An 18642-nucleotide genomic window follows, 5' to 3' on the forward strand; every position below is an offset into this window, starting at 1 on the left:
TTGATGACTAATCTGAGTGTTCCTTAAAATAAATGATGTCAATAGCCCTTGTGGATATGACTATCCCCCGTTGCCTGCCTGTGTCAAAAGACCGGCTGAAAGAACACTTGAGAAATGCAAACTGCCCCACTCACATTAATTGTAAGTTAACTCTGAAACCTAAAGATGGTAATGTTGATACTTAAATTGTCAAGTGATTTACTGTTATTCATTTTTAGCTGAAACAGACAGCTGATGGATGCTGCCCACAATGCCCAACTGCCTCTCACACATCTCAGCGGCCAAAAAGAGTAAGCGTGCAAAATATTCATAATGAATTTTCTGTTGAAAACTTGAGGCAGATCCTCAGCTGCAGTGAAGCTGTGACAATTTACACCAGGTGAGCATCATTTTGAGTATGTGAAACATCTGCAATATGAATGCAGTTTTAATAAAAACTGATTTTTTCCTTGAGGAAATATAACATGGCTTGTTTGTTTTATTATTATGATGACCGTAAATGTCCCGTGACAAATTTTTGCATTTGTTTTTCCAACTGGTGGGAAACAGGTTGGGACATCTACTGCTGCACCATAATATCAATGACTAGCAAGATAATCATTATTACCTTACTTTCAAACTCACTTTTCCTATGCTATGACTACCCACACTTCCTTTTTAAAGTCACGTCTCCTCAGTGGAGCCTTCTATATCCCAATGGATGATAAAAGAGGAAAGTGGAAGAGATGGTAATTGATGCAAGAACAGTAGTAGGGCCAGAAAAAAAAGCCATGAATGTCAGCGCCATCTAGGTGGCACCCATCGTGACTGCTTTCTCCCCTACGGGCATGCCAGACACCTATATTGCCAGTTCTACGACACTGGCCTCTGGCTGTGCACTGGAGGATGGTCCTGCCTCTCCCATTAAACGGCTAGAACTCCTGCTCATCCTGATTCCACTACCAGTCCTCCAGAACAGCCCCAAAGCACGGGGAGACTGTTCTGATCTGGGCCACTCAGCAGAAAGATCTCACTCAGGACTTAAATTCTCATCAACTATTTCCCAGAGCCCCCCAAGGCTCTCCACTTCAGCCCCATGAGAGGCGCTGGGGCTCCCGTGTGTTTGGAAAATATTTACCAGCACTCCACTCCGGACAGCTCTGGCTGGATTTAAGCCCTGATCTCACTACTATTTCCCCACCAGTGGCTTCCAATTCCTTGATTTCTCTACTTGGACAACTCGCCAGGTAGGACAGTGTAGAGGAATCTTGAGTGTATAAGCTGAAATTGGCCCCACCAGGATTTTCTCGACTGTCTACTTAGGCTTATGACAAGGAAATGCCATGGAAGAGACCAATGGAAAAGTACACAGGGGAGGAAATGGATGAAAGAACTCCACTTAAAACACACTTGCCTAGTGGAAGTCAAATTAAGAATGATAAAAATAATAAACCTAAGTATACCGTGCATACTGTATGACTGGCTTCAATAACAACCTATTAAATGGATAACTGTTAAATGAATACATCTGCTAAAGGAATCAATTTTTGTGCACTCTAAGGTTATGTGTTTAACAGGCTTTGATACTTCAATGAAAAATTGAGGTGGCAATGATTTGCAGGCTAAATTAATGTTAAATACTTCAAAGAACTGGACAAACAAGTCAGCAGCAAAAATTTTATGGGTTCACTTCCTTCAAGGGAACTTAAAGAGCCAGCATTTTATTGCTGTGAATTCTAGTCACCCTTTCTACCCCTCAGCATCTGTTTGAAATATGTAGTAGACAATTGCTTTTTTGGCTCTGACTCAGGTGGTTGAAATACAGGACAAACAGACTACTGTATATAAGCTTTCCTCCAGCAATGAAAATTTTTATTAACTCTCGTGCATAGCAAACTCTGCTGCCTAGCTTCCAATCCCTATAGAATCATCAAGGAATGTGGCTAGTTATTAATTCTAGTGGTCAAGCACAGGGTGGATATGTTGAGACTTGTCTGCAATATGTAACCTCACATTTCAAAAAGCTACAGAGGGAAGGAAAAATAAATGAGTTCTGTTTAGTTCATCATTCACATGTGTAAAATTCCAAGCTAAATACTAGCTTTGTACATAAATATATCAGCCTTGTCAAAGGGTTCTAGCCAAGGAAAACAAGTCCCATGGTGCAGCACTATCATTAGACTCCTAAACTTGCCCCACCTTCTTTCGGCGTTTCAGATTTAGGAATTTTCTCACATAACCATATGTAGTTTATAAAGATGACCTGCAAATGCTGCTTAAAAGTCACTCCTCTCACCTGCTCAGAGAAAGGAATAGAGAAAAGAAAGAAGGACAAGGATACACCTACATGAAACAAAGTAGTAGGCTCCGATCCCCAACAGATTTGCTTTATTTACAAGGATTCTGGCCACTTGTAATTCATACATTCATTACTAGACTTTTGCATCCACCATCTTACATGATTAACCACTTTTTGCAAAGCTTTTGATCACGGTGAAGGGCTGTTGGATGGTTACCCTCAAATAAATACTTTCAAGCATTTAATGTTTGATAAAACACCATTTAAAGTTATGGTTATGTGCTACTTTTAAGACATGTTCTGCTGTTGTGGTGTATTACAGCTAGTTTTAGCCTTCTTCTACGTTTCATCACACATTTAGGAAGAGTGGTCACCATTTAAAAATAAACAAGATTTCTTCCTATGCGTCAAATACAAATGACTGCAAATCTCCCACATACCACCATGTGGTAACTGTTGGCAATTCTTGAGTTTTTAGTTGTTACCACTTCATCATGGAAATTTACTAAATGGCTGGTCTCTGTTTAAGGTTCACGTTCAGCTTTTTGGGACGACACCATGACGTACACCACCAGTTGTCTAAAGTCTTACGAATTGTCCTTGGGGAAGTTTAAGTGCTTTAAATGACACCATTTGATAGGAAGGGAGAAATCAGGTCAGAAACGTTAGATCAGTGGAGTAAGGCTGCTTGCACTACCACTGCTTGTGGCCCCATCTTTGTACCAGTGGTACTCAACGCTGCGGAACAACTTCACAATTGAATCGGGTTGCAGCAACACACAATGATTCCTTGACGTTTATCTCTGCATTATGATGTCGCCTCTCTGACACCACATGATCATAAAGTGATGCGGCGCCATGATATTGTGTGTCACAATCCATATGTGTGCGTATAAAGCCATGTGATGATCTATATCTCTTACATCCCAGATGCTAGGAAGAAATGGGAGATATTTCTTCTTTCCCCATACTTTTAGCTGCACGGAGAGAAAATGATTTTTCTCTATCATCCTATTCCATATTGCTGGTAAAAGGGGAAAGGGAGTCCTCTTCTCTTGTCTTCCTGCCCTTACCCTCCTTTCCTCATTGCTTGGATAAAAGGAGAGGAATCTCATGAGCCCTGATTCATTTGGTCAGCCTTCTCTACACTATATGGTGTCAGGTAGCACAGGCAGGCCTCCTGTGATCAGTGCCTCTGTTGGCTCACCTGAAAAGAACTCCGTACCATACCCACAGACTTCTCAAACACCACACGGAGTTGTAGAGTTGGAGGTCATTTGTCACTGATCTATGCCTTTAAGGACTGTCTCTGCAAGATGCCAAGTATCCTGCACTGCCACTAAAGTCAGTTCAGAAGACATCACTAAGTGCTCAGCACCATGCGTGACTGGGCCTTTAGTCAACAGCAGCAACAGTTTGTACTGCCTGTGTATGTACACACACGTACACACACACACACACACACACACAACAGCCATTAACTCGCAAAGCTGGGCCTAGCACCTCTGGGCATTTAATCAGAAATCACTACAAGCTCTGTAGGTGTGGAGCCTTACTGAGACATTACTGCTATAACTAACCATGTGGGAAGCAGAGCGTCCAGTTTCTTAATAAAAAAAAATGGTTAACAGTTGGAACGTTAAGGAACAAAGATGCCAAGTACTGCAACCCTCAGAAACCTAAGCAAATCTTCAGATGCCACCAACTACACGTAGGCTTGGCAAGAAGGTAATGTCAACCCACATCCAACATATACAGTAGCACGTCTACCAAGTCCAACTGACGCTAAAAAGCTAGAACACTTTGCGTACAAATATCTATACTACAGCGACAAGTGCGAGAAGACCTGGGAGAACCTTGTAAAATGAGTTATAAACCCATGTTCAGAGAGTGTTTAAACAACAGCCACCAACACTCCTTTGGATGATTTACCTGTAAACGCAGGCAGCAAACCAGGGTTATAACAGGGAAGGAATGGTACCAAAACCAAACTCAGACAGATACATGAATGAACAGTACAGTATATGGAGCTTGGTGATTTGGTGACTTATCAGTCAATGCTGGTGATGCTACAGATGAGGGCAGAGAATAGCTACAGAGTACAGTGACAATATGGTGGGATGTCAGAAAGTTTATAGAAGCATGAAGGCACATGATTCTCCTTTATGTGGTCAAACATTATGCACTTAAAAATACAGCACTTGGGAGCAATGCATATGCTGAAACCAAGCCCTGCAAATCCTGCAAATGGGCACATTCAGAAAGATGGGGATGTGGTGGATTCCATATAAAGTGGAAATAAACATGAATTTACTTAAGCACTTTTTGCTGTGCAATGGCAAGGTATGAGCCAAACCATGCGACACGCAGAAAAGTGGCCCGCCTTAGTTAGTGACAAGAGGGATGCGTGAATTCTGTCGCTCTCCGTCACTAGGCATCAGGTGATTCTATGGTGCAAGCCTCAGAAGGAGTCCTGCAGCAGTTTTACAGCAAGGTGTGTTCATCTAGATTTTAGTATAAAGTCAAAAGTGTAAAGTTAAAATGTCAAATTAAATATTTTAGATTATTCTAAAAACAATTTAAAAGTAACAGCCATCAGTAAACTTCTCTTACTAAAACCTCCTTCTTCGGGCCAAATTCTAAAATTTGGGGCCAATCCTGCAGTCCTTACTCAGCTTAAGGGCAAACCTACTTTACAGTTAGGACTCAGGGAATCTGCTTGTAACACCGGTTTCACTGGCTCCAACACAGTTCCATCTTCTAGTGTTCTTGGGACCCTGATCCATGAGGCTGAACAGGATTAAAGATTTGGCTTTACCATATACCTGTAGTGCTCATCTCTTTAGTATCCTAGAATTGTGTCAGTGCTGAAACACGTGTGGTCCAGGAGCATGGTTAAAGCTGGGATTTTCAAAGGATCCTAAGGGAGTTAGGAACTCAAATTCCATTGACATTTAATGGGATCTGGGCACCTAACTCCCTTAAGCGCCTTTAAAAATCCCAGCCAAAATTCCAATCTACACTATAAAAGAAATCACGTGCCATGTCTCCCAAGAAGGCTGTAACTGTAGCATACATAGGCTCATGGGAGTTGTAGCCTGAATCAAGACTGTGGGATAAGACTTTTAGCTGCTAAGGGGTATCTTCCATCCCTAAGATATTTTATCACACACATTTTTTTTTAATATAGTTTTACGGGTTTCCAATTAAGCAACATAAAAAAAATTAAAGCTACCTACAACGTAGACACACATGGCCAAAAGCCATTTTTGTTAACACAAATAAAACTAAATAAACAAGTCACTCAGTATTTCATGAGCTTCTAAGCCGTTTCTCCTAGGAGAAAGACAACTCTGCCAAAGAAGGTGCTCAAGTAGCCAAGCAAGCACAAGGAAAATTTATGACCCACTCCTGTTGTCCTTACTCAGGCAACTTTCCCACTGATACCAATTGGATAGCAGGATCGTACTTCAAAGACCTGATTCTACACCCATTCTATTCAATGGGAGTTTTGTCACTGACTTCTGCAGGAATATGCCTTTGGAGAGCAATGTCTCATTTTAAGACGTACATAGGGCATGTATCCAAATATCACTAAGTTAAAGCCATCATTAGTTTGAACAGACACATCTCTCTTGCCCTACCATCTCACATGGGCCATGAAACCTGCTAGAGACCAGAAGAGCAGCAGACAAACCTAAAGTTTGAGAGCTACTGATGGACAAACATTTTTTTCCCCGTCAACAAATCACTTGTCATGCATGTTTTCTAAAAAGAAGCGCTGTTCTTTAGACCTTTCTTGGAATTGCATATTCAAACACCAACTTTGGCTGTCATTTTCTGACCCAAAAATACCACTGCAATGTCCAGCGAAGTTTGAAGACACCAGTTTCTTCGCCACATTATGCTTGCATTTAAATAAACCATAAACATGGACTTTTTTGCTCTTTACATGTTGTCCATGTGCAGGATTTTGTGTGCGCACACTTCTGATTTTATTTTCCGTTCTTAATTTTCATTCACAATTCACTCTAAATTTCCAAAGTCAAATAGCCTGGATCCTTCAATGCAGGCTGAGGATGCTCAGCCCTTTTCAGAAGGAGACCAACATTTTGCCAAACCACGGAGTACCTTCAGTTCCTTGGATATCTTCATATAACTTGAATAAAATAATATGGCGACTTTAGCTCATAAATAGCATGCCACTCAAGTACGAGAGGCACAAAATAAACTTGTTTCAGAGTAGCAGCCGTGTTAGTCCGTATCCGCAAAAAGAAAAGGAGGACTTGTGGCACCTTAGAAACTAAAGAATTTATTTGAGCATCAGCTTTCATGAGCTACAGCTCACTTCATCGGATGCATCTTGTTCACTCTAACTAAAAGACCTTGGGCCTGATTCACCAGTGCATTACTCCAGTTTGATTCTGGTGTAACTCGATTGACGTCAGTGCTGTTACACCAGTGTGAAGTTGAAATAAATCAACGCTCAATCAGATCCACTGCAAATATACAGAAATTAATGTAACATTCATGTTATTCATGTATAAACACACAGCAAGAATCTTCTCTTTTTGTAAGTTCCTGGCTATCATTCTGAAATGTATATATTCCCATCATGCCTCAGTGTTTTTCAGCCCCATGATGCCCTCACTTTTGATTGTGTAGATGAAGTTGAAGTGCACAGGGTATTTACTGATCCAGTTATCTTGTACTGTGACAGGCAGAATCAATCAATCAAGAGGCTAGCTTTATGCTTACGTATTCCAGGCACATCTCTGCACTTCAGGATACGAGATCACAGTGTTATCCAGCCAAATTTGATCAACAAATGCAGTTCCCCTGTGCCACAGCAATCTCAGATGAAGATGTTATTATGTGGAACTGAGCAAAGTGATAAAGACAGTACAGAACAGGGAGGATAAGTCCAGCTGGACCTTTCTGACAGCTTCTATATACTAAAAATGCAGTGTTGCTTTTCTCTAGACTTATAAAAGTTAGCTTTATTTAAGAAAAAAAAATACATTCACAGGTGGCTGTTGCAAAGTGCTTTCTTCCCTCCTAATATTTGGAGATGCTCAGTGAAGGAAACAATATATCATGTGGATTTCTAACAAATTCTGTACTGCTGGGCAACATTATCAATGCACTTATATGAATTTCCATACCACATTGCCATGTATCATGCTTTTATATGATGTCACCATGATTAAGTGAATCAATATCTGAAGGACAAAAATATATTTGAAAATCATGGCCAGTTTAAGCAACCTTACAAATATTTTTTTTTCTGTTAACACCCTTGTTATAACAAGATGCATGCATCTGTGTAAATGTTTAAGCATGTCTCAAGGAAAGTCAACGCCAAGCTTTTATTTTGCCAATAGCTTTCACTTCGCTATTGCCCTACAGTTATTTTACATTATTTAATCCAAAATACCATCTTTTTGATTCTACCTTTCTTTTGCATTTTAAATCTTTAATGGAAGCCTTTGGCTGTCCAGGGGTACAATTATTAGATATCTGCAGAGAGAAATTGAAAAATTAATCATACTTTCCATTTTGTATTTCTGTACTACACAAAAAAATTATCTATTCTTAAAGCTGAATTCTATACTCTTTCAATATGCTCACACCTAACACTGTAATTTCTAAGCAGGAATTAGTATATCCTACATTTAATTCTATTCAGCTACAACCTCTAAGTTATCTTGGGAACATTGTGTACTGTTTTCAAATCAAAATTTTTTATTTTAAATCATTTTTAATTAAAAGACATTTATTGGTAGAGCTTATGATCTGTACTGCCTAAAAACAGGATAAAAGTACCATAAACTAATCATACTAATGATATTAAAATTGTTTATTGCCCTTTTATGGGTTTTGCAACTTAAATTACAGTTTTTCACAACTGTATGCAAAATGTGTAACATAATCCTTATGCAGTTTATTATAGAAACAGATATATGCATTAATATGACCTTTGTCTAAATAGCTCCTTAACCACACAGGAAAAAAAAAAATCTAAAGTCATCTATCAGCATGTGAGCAGTATCGAAACTGCTAAATCTATTAACTTTGTTTTCCATTCACTATTATTAAACTGGAAAGCAAAATTCAGCTGGAAAATTATGCCATTTGGGTTCTCCTGTCATCATGTAGTAAGTATGAGAAATATATGTGCAATAGCCAAATGGCCAATAGACAAAACACCCACACCAAGTGACGTACTGTTTTCCATACCACTCAGACAAAATCAAAACAACAGAACTGCTGCAAACAAAAACAAAATAACATTTCCCATAAGCATTCCAGACAGAGAAAATTTACAGGAAAAGAAAGCTGGGAAAAGAACCAGAAAGAAGTGAGTGTTCATACCTCAAGCCATAAAAGACCATTTCTGCAAACACAATAAACAGCATTTATGTGCTTTCAAGCTAAATTGTTAAAAATTGATCAAATGTTTGTCAAACTTTTGAAGTTAAACCACTGGCACCATCTGAGAAGATTAAATTATTGACACCGGATTCTGATCTCAATTATACCAGTGTCAATCTGGCATAACTCCATTGGGCTGTAATGAAGTGACTCTGGATTTACAGCAGTGTAAAGGAGGAGATCAGAACCTGGCCCCTTACATTCAAATGAAAAATTAATTCCAGCTAAGGAGCAAGTTTCATTCAGAGAGGACAGCAGGATCACAGCTTACAGGGGGAAAGTATGAGTGGTAAGTTAGTTAGTAATGGAACAGAAACACTCAGGTTGGTTATTTCAACGCAATATGTTTTGTTTAGTCTTTAAGAAGGATGATTTTTCAGTTCTTCTAGGTCTATGCTGTGGCATGGTGAACAACAATTGCAAAAAGGGAGGCTGTCGTCCTTGCAGAACTGACTCACATTTATATAACTTTATTAATATATCTGATCTCTGAAAGTTACAGTATCTGTGTTTAGCTGAGATCCCTGACCATAAATTGTGGCAGTGTAGTGAATATCAGCAGCTGTATTTTTACTATTTCAGCTAGTCGGTTTACAGTGTCTCCATCACAGTGAATTCTTGTCAGCTGCACTTTTGCTAACACAATTCTATGTTTTGCCTGGCAGTAAATGGACGCTTCTGCCCCAGCATCATCTAAACAACTCTGTTAACATTTGCCCCCGAGCGTCTCTCTCTTTGTCCAGTCCCTGTCTTCTAACAGATGTCATCCAAGTCTAATCAAGCATAAAATGGTCATAAATATTTCTTTCTGGTAGATTTCACATTCGCATTTCATGCAGGGACATGATATTTTTCTGCTACCTCCAGGGAGTACCTAATGCAAAAACCAGTTACTTACATTCAAAGCTCATGTTCCTTTAGTAAAATGCAGCACATGTTCTCAGTTCAAAGACATAAAAAGGCACAAGACTTTATCTTCTTTTGTTTAACTGCACCCTTTTTAAATAATATGTGCCATATTTTACACCTAGGCATGACATTGTTTCTTGTTTAGTAGGAAAACACAGAAGAATATAATATCAGATTCTGACTGCTCTACTCTCTTAAATTCAAGCACTGTAGATTTCCTATACTCAAATACCTTAATTATTGCCCCAAAGAGATATTTTCCCTCCACAGATTGAACTAACAAGCTACTGAAAGAATGCATGAGATAAGAAAAGCACTTTTCTGTCTTGGCTGATTTCATGAACAATTTTGCAACCTACATCATCTTTTTGTTAAAACAATAAAATGAATCTAGGATACAAATGCAAGGTTCATGTCTATTTAACCGTTGAAGAAGACCATCATCATAAAATGGAACCAACTTTAAACTTTGATAATTCAGGGGAAGTATACAAGATAATTAATTCCAACTACTTAATGAAAAGTATCAGAGACATCATATTTATGTTGTGTAAATTTAGTAAATAATGTGTCAGAGCGTAAAATAAGACTACACTGAGATTATTTTCAAAGCTATCTATTTTTCCTTCTCCCCTTTTCCCCCCATTATATTTGTCAAAACAGAGATCTTACATAGTTGTTTAAAGGGATCCAGAAAACACTTAAAGATACAGATCACAACAGAGAAGCTGTTTTCCTCCTTCCCTGTTGAGCCTAATATTTGATTACTGTTAGTCAAATCAAGCTTTAAGGCAAATAATCTCAATTTTTTAAGTTAATGAGATGTGGTCATGTTGACAACAGCTTGCAGAAACTTTTAATTCTAATTCCTGTAGGCTGTGCTGGCCTCTTTTACAGCAACCACTGTATGAATTTCTCAAATTTGCCAAAATGGCTTATGTAGACAAGTGCACACTTTAAAGAGGCACTAATTAAAAATACCCACTGGTGTCATAATTTAAATACCATGAAAATAAACTGTAAAAGTACCTCAGCTACAATCTTATGGCTTTCCTTAGAGCTCATTTACTTTAACTAGAGGATGTTTTATTGCAAATGTATTCTTAGCTAAAAACAATTTTTCATCTTGGAGGAATTCAAGGTTTTGATATAATTAAACAATTTATGTTAATATTTGTTTCACATAAGCTATTAAGCAAGCCCCCCAGAATAAGTGTTAATTGAGAAAGCTGCAAAAAAACTATACTGCTGAAGTAAGCAGCAAATTTATACTGTTGATTTAGAGCACTATCTATAACTTCCTCCCTTATTACAGCTCTCCCTCTCTCTTCTATAAGGCTCCCAGCTATACTGAACCCATTAGAACACTTTACCCCGCTGCTATTATCTACATTCAAACTGCTTTCCTTCCACAAGAGAGGTGGAGCCTGGTATTATTCTCAATGCATTTCCCTGGCTACAACTTCTCCAAAATTCTGTTGTCTTTTTGATTTTTTTTGGCAAGGAATTCAAGGAGCATAGCTGTGCTATAACAAAAGCAGATGTGAGACCAAAAGAAAAAAGAAAGTTGGTGCTGAGAGGGTTAAACTTATTTAAGGGGTTAAATATGTAATTACCGCTGACTAAAGCCAGAGAGACATATAGATAAATAGAAGAAATGAAGTCCCCAGGTTCCATTCAGAAGCCTTCATCACATTACTACCAGACAGAAAACTCTTTAAGTACCATTTTCAGATGTTAAATCATTGTTCGTGCAGCACATATTCTCACTACTCCTGGGGGAACAATATCTGAAGACAGCGTGCTAACAAATGCAATCCAGTAAACAGGCATTTTTCCTCTTGTTGTTAGTACCTTTGTGTTCCAGCTCCCAGCTCTGTCATCCATGCCTTCTCTCTGCTTTGAAGTTAAAGTACTGAATGAGCGTTGTCATCTATTATCCAGAGTGTGCATGTAGATTATAAATAAGAAATAAAAGTGACTTTCAGTACACTGCTTTTGCATTAGCAAGTTGCCTTCTCTGTTACCTCCTCTGTCCTTCATACTTTGCTACCAACATTATATTAAAAACCTGACTTTAAGTGTTTCTTGTAGATGAAAGACACATTCTATAAAATATGTACACAGCAGAGACAAAAGTTTTATTGGAACAAACAACTCTTGCAGTTTGAACAGGTTCATGGGTTCAGCTTTAATAGATTGTTTAACCCTTATCTACAGATGTCCTTCAGGTCCATTACATGTTAATTGATCCACCTCTCTATTTGCAAGCTGGGTGTTGACAAACACAACCTATGACTATTAACTACCCTAACATTTATTTGTAGAAAAATATCAATATTTTCCACATGTAATGATCTCAAGACACTTTTTATATAAAGGTCAATGGTAAATATTCTTCACATGAGTAATAATGCTGGTCAGTGCTTGTTCCAATTGTAGCAGCTTGTACTTGGGCATATAATGCCTTTCTCAATGAGTTTACAAGCCGTGCTTTTGTATGCTAGAGACCCAGAAATATTTCACATACAAAGCCAATTTGTGTTCTTAAACACAAGTGAGAATCCTGAATAACTCTACTGACTTCAGTGGATTTCCACTGGTTAACTGAAAACAGAATTTGGATTACAGAACTTTTAAGACATTAAGGGTTCAATTTTAAAGCTTTGGGTGCCTAAAATTAGGTACCTAAATCACATTAGGCACTTCAAACAGCACTTAGATGCCAAAAATGGGCATTTAAGCACCCACATTTAAGTGCCTAAATACCCAAACTAGGCATTTCAGGGCTGATTAAAGGGCTAAATTATGCCTAAATTTAAGCACCTAATTTAGACATCTAAATCATTCAATTGGGCTGTAAGTAGTAAATACAAACAAACAAAAACCCACAGTGCACTATGTATGTGAGCTCTCAGCTAACTTTTGGATATTCGTTTATTCCATGCTAGAAAAAGCCAAATTTCAGGACATATCCGGAACAATATGTTCCTTTTAGATACGGTGGGACTTTTACTCTAAGAAACCACTATCGAGAAATGCACATTATAGAGAGATACAGAGAAGAGTTGGACTGAAAGGCATTGTTGCATTGCCAGTTCCCTCTACCTAGGTCTTCAGCTGAACATTTCATCTCATACACTACCAACAAGTTGTTACAGGCTGATAAAAATATAAACTGGAAGAACAGAGCGGAAAATTGAGGCGCATACGGAGAAACTATAGAAAGGGCTAGACTGACGCCCAAAGAGGTAGGTGGCATCCTGGGACTTGGCTGTGAGGGTAAGACATCAGCTGTGACTTCCAGAAAATAAAAATATGCCTGACGCAATTCCTTGCCAGCAGGCAGGGACACAGCTTTTGGGGCAGGAGCAGCAGTCAATTAGTCTTCATGGCTCAATCAATCACATCAGTAGTGTGTGGAGATAGTGTGGACCGGTTAAGAGAAGGCTCCCAAAAGGCAGCCATAAGGATTTGCAGGCTAAATAGCCCCCTCTTTCACTTCTGTCCTCCAGGTGCCTTCAATCTTCCTTTCTTTCAGTGACAATGCCCAAGGACACTCCGTGCAGTCCTACAATTTCCAGCCATGATGCCTGGAAGTCCCTCCACAAGATTCTTTTTGCAGGAGATTCAGGCCCTTACAGAGGAGCACAAGGAAAATGGGGTAGATGGTTTTTGGAGCATTGTCACCGACCACCTGTTTCTTCAACTACTACACAAGGAAATCAGAAGGCAGGCTAATATCCAAAAGAGAGAACAGCATATCCTTGCTTTCCTGCCATGCGCTCTCATGGACAGGGTGCCACTCACACAGCCCCCGCCTCCCACCGCTCCATTCGAGTACATGGCAGAAAAGGCAGGCATCATCACAGATGATCAGAGGGAAGAAGGCACCAAGAGAATTTCATGGAAAGTTAAGCGATGCCTGCCAATGAGGCAGACAATGGTGAACAGTGGGAAGAGGACTCCTTTGCAGGGATTAGAGATGATTTGCATGATGAAAGCCCAGGCAAAGGTTAAGAGATTAGTTACTTTTTCCAAGATAAGGATATGGATAAGATTGTGCCGGACAACCCTTCATAAGTGAGCAGTACCATCTGTAGGCTGTGCAGGTATCTTAAGGATGTCAGTAGTTGTTCTTATTTCTCTCTGGTAAGGCAGCAAAGGAACAAATGAGGGTAGATGCAGGGAATGTGGCAGAGGTGCCGTGTGATTGCTAGAGGATTACGCTGTTACACAAATCCCTGACATTCACGAGCCTGGATGGGATCATGAGCAGGCTGCACACATCACAAACCTTTTCTGCTTCTGCACGCTTTTAGTGGCCCCCATCAAGTGGCAGATCCTTAAGGTGGGGGCAGCCCTCCTGGGTTCTTATTACTGGATGCCCTTGAGGCGGTTTCTAAAAGTGGGCCTGCGGGATCTAGGCAGCTTCTTTCAATGTGCCACCTCTGTCTTACTGTACGTCCATGAGAAAGGTGAGTTGCGTGGGGTACCGATATATTTTCATACTTCCAGTGGGAAAATCTGAGAGTTGGGACTTCACTGAGCACATGGACCTGCTGAGGATACTGGGGGATGTTTACACCATGGCATTGGGCACGCATGTGAATATTTTTTTCAAAGTTAAAAGCATTTCAAAACTCACATGATTTGTCGGATTATTTTACCCCTCCTGACTGTGGCCTTAAAAGACCCCTGTCTCATGGTCAATCAGTGTCAACCCTTCCTATGTTGGCTACAAGAGGAAAGATTTTGAGGGGGTAATAGGTGAAAATGTTATCATTTCTCTACAGGAAAGATCCTGGATCCCCTAGTTGAGGGCTGGCATGTCACTAAAAAACGGCATTATTGCATTACAGTGCGGCATGCCAAAGATATCTTGAAAACTTGGTGGCTTTGTTTAGATATTGTGGTACTACATGCCAGGTACATGCCACTTTTTAGAACCATCCCGTGGCTACGAAAGACAGTGAAGGGTGATTTTGTGTTACGAGTCGCTGCGTTCCCATCCACTTCTGCTGAAACAGACCCACAGCTCTGGCTGTGTGCCTGGCACTATTCCAACTATCCCAGTTCTTCTACAAGACAAGTGGCTGGCAAGTTTGTCATTTTCCCACCAGTATCGACAAGTAAGAAACGTGGCCTTTGTATAAGTTGAGCCATAGAGTTACACATAGTTCCCAATAGCAGGAACTTGCTCCTCAGGCCAAGATGAGAGTGGATTCTTTCTGACATCATGGATCAGATGCCAAAGGGATTCTTCACCAACAAGGCAGTTTGACAACTCCTGCTGAACTTGAATTGCTACACACACCAAGGATCAACAGAAATGGGATTTTGATGTTTGAGGGGCAGGCTGTTGTACTGTTTCCAGATACTGTATTGTTATATATTGGTCGTACTGGATCTCCCAGTAGCTTTTGACATAACCTGAATATAGCCTCTTGCTTCAGCTACTACTTGACATTGCAGCTACGATATCTCTGGTGCTTCCAGTCACAGCAAGGAGTCAGGTCAGTGGTGGTGGACAATAGCAATCCTTCACCTCAGGAGTTTCAAAACGTACTTTGTGAATTGATCCTGTTTCCTCTTCCATTCCTATACATAACATAAATCTGAAGAGGTTTTGTGACATGGGTAGAGTATCACCTGTGTGCTGATCAGATACATCTCATGCCACCAGCATCCTGTGGGTTTGATCTCTGCTGTGGGAGAATACTTCGCCAATGCTTTAGACCGCCGAGTTACAGTGGTGACTACTAGGGGTTTTGGATAAACTTTGTGAATTGAATAGTAAATGTTTTTGTTCCATTAAGCCTTTACCTTGCCCTTCTACACTGGGGGACTGATGGTGGATTTTTGTTATCAGGATATAGCCTGAGATTCTATTCTAACAGGCTTAGGTGGACCTGAGACTCACCACTGAAGTTGGCAATAAAATATAAGAGACACCCGTCTGATCATTTTGTGCACGAGATCAGTGGCTTTCAACCTTTTTTCATTTGTGGACCTCTAAAATATTTCAAATAGAGGTGTGGACTCCTTTGGAAATTTTAAACATAGTCTGCAGACCTCCAGCTGTCCACAGGTTGAAAACCACTGCATTAGGGACTATTTGATGTAAGGCAAGAGGAATAAAGACATTGGTAGCTATATGATATCAGACAGCCACTCAGCAGATAACAGTTTTTGAGACCAGTTTCTTCTGTCTTTCCTGGACTGAAAACAATGGAAAGATGTGTCTCCTGAGGATAACGTGCTTCTGGAAGAAATAACGTATTAGATTAAATGGGGAACTACTGATACAGAAGAAGAAGAAACAGGGATGGTTATGTGAGTTGTTTCAACAGCAAATCCTCATATGATGTTCCCTGTGGCCAAATAAGGTTTGAAGAAAGAGCCCCTAATTCTTTTGTAGTAAAAAGATCTAGACAATTGGTTAATAGATATGTGGTAGCTGGTATCTCTAGTTAGGGATACTTTTGCCGTTGTGAAAACTTACTGCATGCAATTGCTCAGATGTTTTAAGCTAGGTAGCGTGCATCTAATTCACAGAGGTTCTGATGCTTTCAATTTTGATTTCCTTGGGTGATTAGAAATATTTTTCCTAAAGGCAGGAGGGGTGAATGCAACCAAACAAAGGGATGATTGATTGCTCCTTAAAGTGGGCTGTCCTTATCACCATGGGAGGGATGTGATTCTCTCTTCCATTTGTGATTACCAAACAAAAGTGACTGAAAAAGTCAGTCCTTCCATGTTGGTGAGACACTAAATATGTTGGTGAGACAATCCTTCCTAGGCAAGTGAACAAGCTGCGTAAAGCTGACCGCAAAGTGTCTTGAAATACAACTGTTTTCCAGTCTCCCCTTGGGCTTTGTGAAAAAAGCCAGCCTACCCAAATTAAAAAATGAGAAATGATAAGGACAGAAGAGAGAGAGAGAAAGAGAGAATCTACAGCGCCCCTGGATTTGGGTGTCTGGATTGACTTATGATGGTGTGCTTTCTGCACTTAGCTAGGTTATCAACATTCACTGGCAGTGGTCTGCTGGCACCAGCAGGCCTCTCTCAAAATCATGGCCACAGAAGGTTCCCCAAACAAGAATATAAAATGAGGTTCTCTTTCCTCAGGGAACAAAAAAATCATATTTTCACTTGTGATTTATGATTCACAGCCCTAGTGAGCAATAACTTTTAGGTGTTACGCCAAGCAATTGTCCTTGGAATCAATTAGGAGAAGAAACAGGTAGTCAACAGAAACACTGGAAAGTAAAACACACTCTAAAAAAAGAGTGCCCCACTCTGTGAGCAAAGAAAATACTGTAAACAGAGCTAATCACTGCTAAACCTTTATAATCCAGTCTTTATACAAGTTAAAAGAATGGAACCAAGAGTAAAAAAAACTTCAAAAGGTCTCCTTCCTAATCTGTAGAACCTGGTGAATCATTTCTCAAAAAAATAAGGAGTCTGAAATATTTTAAACTCCAAATACTTTTCTGTTGTGAAAAGGGGTTCAAACATGCCACACAATACTGAAAAAACATACAATGCATTCCCTACGCCTGTCAGTCAGCGACAGCTGTTCTAGACACCTGGAAAAAGTTTACAGTTTAAGGCTTCATGTTCTGTGTACCTAAACACAATGGTAATAAAGGAAAATTTGTCAAACAGAAAATGGCCTGCTTTCAACTTGACTATAAAATATCTACAGCTACCAGCACTTCTTGTACCTTGTTAAGTATTATGTTCAATAATATTAATAGGCCCATATTTACCATATCTTAAAAGCTAACAATCCCATTGCTAGCACTAATTAAAAAGACAAGGAACTGCAAGAAAGCAGTAGATTATTTCTTCAATATGGATTCATGGCTAGATTTCATAAAACCCATTTTAGTGTTATAACCTTACATTTGTTTCAAGAACACTATAAAAGATAGGTCTGCTTTTTGTTGTTTATTGACTAAGGAGGGATTTTTCTTTTGGATCTGTATTACAGAATGCAAGCTATCAGAGTAGGAATAAGTAGACTATTTTCCCTTCACATAACAAGCTGCCTGTTATTCAGCAGGCATGTTTTGGATCACAATGTGAGTTGAAAAGCTGACTCTGTAGCGGAAAGGAGGCAGGCCATGTTCCACTGCACAAAGGGCATGTTTACACAAAAGTCATATTTGATAATTTTGGCACAAATAAGAGTACTTAAACTTACACCAGTGGAAGAGTTTGGGGTGGGTGGATGTCCGGGGGGGGGGGGGGGGGGGGGGGGGGGGGGGGGGGGGGGGGGGGGGGCGGAAACCCTGGCTCTCTTCTTTTTCTGTGCTCATGGGGTGAATTTACAAAAAGGACAATGAAGAGAGATATTTATACACTTTTCAAATTTGCAAAAGAAAGTGGAGCTCTTGCTCAGAAGGGGTGAGCTCTGGTAGTGAGAACAGGGGACTAGGACCAGGACCCAGAATTCCTGGGTTCTATTTATGGCTCTACAATTTACACTCTGTGATCTTATACAAGTCACTTTAAACTATGGCTTTGATCCTACAAAGAGAACCATGTGAGTGGACTGACTTACCTGTGCAGAACCCCAGTGGAGCTTTGAGCAGACAGCGGGGTTTCCCCAGGCAGTTCTTTTTACAGGACTGATGCCAAAGTCTATTGACTGGAGAAGGCTGTATTAATCTTTACCATACTCCATTTCCCAAGAGGATGGGAAAATCCACAAAACTGCCCCATTGGCTCTGCCCTGCCTGCTCATGATGGTAAAGAGGGACTCCACATAGCTAAGCACTGCACAGGGAGCATACACCTACCACTGCCTGGTGAGCCTCTGCACCCAGAGAAGTTGAATGTGGATTCTGGCATAAGTCAAATCTCAATAAAAATAAAAACAAAATCTCTACTCAGCATCTTCTTTGTATCACTTAAGGCTCCCCAGGCATGGGCCACAGTCATACAGACATTTATAAAGCCAAGTCCGACCTAAATATTTTCCATTATAAAAACATTTTGGAAATAAAACA

The 18642-nt window shown here is 39.9% G+C and overlaps 1 protein-coding gene across 49 annotated transcripts in view; it reads right to left on the bottom strand.

Annotated features, from left to right (window-relative positions):
- Window positions 1–18642, bottom strand: part of FOXP1 (forkhead box P1) — a 499998-nt gene that overhangs the window by 175971 nt on the left and 305385 nt on the right. The window lies entirely within an intron of this gene.

The sequence above is a fragment of the Chelonia mydas genome, chromosome 7, assembly GCF_015237465.2.
Source record: "Chelonia mydas isolate rCheMyd1 chromosome 7, rCheMyd1.pri.v2, whole genome shotgun sequence".
NCBI classification, from domain to species: Eukaryota; Metazoa; Chordata; order Testudines; family Cheloniidae; genus Chelonia; species Chelonia mydas.